The sequence below is a fragment of the Apteryx rowi genome, unplaced genomic scaffold (assembly GCF_003343035.1).
Source record: "Apteryx rowi isolate R43461 unplaced genomic scaffold, aptRow1 scaffold_1276, whole genome shotgun sequence".
NCBI classification, from domain to species: domain Eukaryota; kingdom Metazoa; phylum Chordata; class Aves; order Apterygiformes; family Apterygidae; genus Apteryx; species Apteryx rowi.
The window spans coordinates 17085-18052 of NW_020447504.1; positions in this window are offsets into that span (position 1 = coordinate 17085).

The following is a 968-nucleotide window of genomic DNA, read 5'->3' on the forward strand; positions in this document are numbered from 1 at the left end:
AGGGGCCGCGGGGCCCGGGGGGGGCTTCTGCCGCCGGCTGCTCCGGGGGGGCCGTGGCAGGGCTCCCCGTGCCCCGGGGCCGGGGGCCGCTCGCCTCGCTGTGATCCTCTTCCCCCCCTCCCGAAGCGACGAGCGGGGCTTTTCCCCCGGTTATTTTTGCGGTGCGTTACGGCGGAGGCGGTGAGGGAGCAGGGTCCCCCGTGGGATGCTGCTCGGGCTCCTGCCTCGCCGCTGTTTTCACCTGCTTTTGAACTCTTTCCTGCTTTCTCACAGCGTGCTTTCCCCAAATAGAGCCGTAAATACCGTACGAAGAAATCTGTGCCGTTTCTCCAGCTGTCTTCAGCATGTGCTAACGTCCCTTATTCTTTGTGGAAAATGCGTTTTCCTTCTCGTGTTTTTTTTTTTTTTTAAATAAAATATTAGTATTTCTACACTGTTAACGCCAGTGGTGGTGTTTTAAAGTGGATTTAAATAAACAACTCTAATATTAATGTTGACTCATTAAGCTTAAACAATGACATTTTGTTTTCTGACTTGAGCCTGAGAGAGTCTTGAGGGTTACAAGGAAAAACAAAGGCAGTGAGAATAAACACAGCTAGAGAACAGCTATTGATTATTTCGTATGTGGTCATTCTTATTTCAAGAATCCAAAGTCACAATAGTGTTTTTCATGTAAACTTGCACCTTTCATCCAAGGAGCTGAGAGTGGTTTTTGTTTTGTTTTCTTGTTTTTTATTATTATGGAGCTTGCATTATTCCACTTAGTGTAGCATTAAGATATAGTCTTGAAACAGTCAGGACATCCAGTAGTAATTTATTTGTGTTGTTCCTTCTGGATGTTTTAGTGGATGCGGATTTTGTAAGCGAGTATTAAACTATATTAGAAGCATATGGGAGACTGTGTATCAAYGTGGTTAACTTCACTATTTACCTTATCTATGGACTGTAAGTATGACTTCCTAATGTTG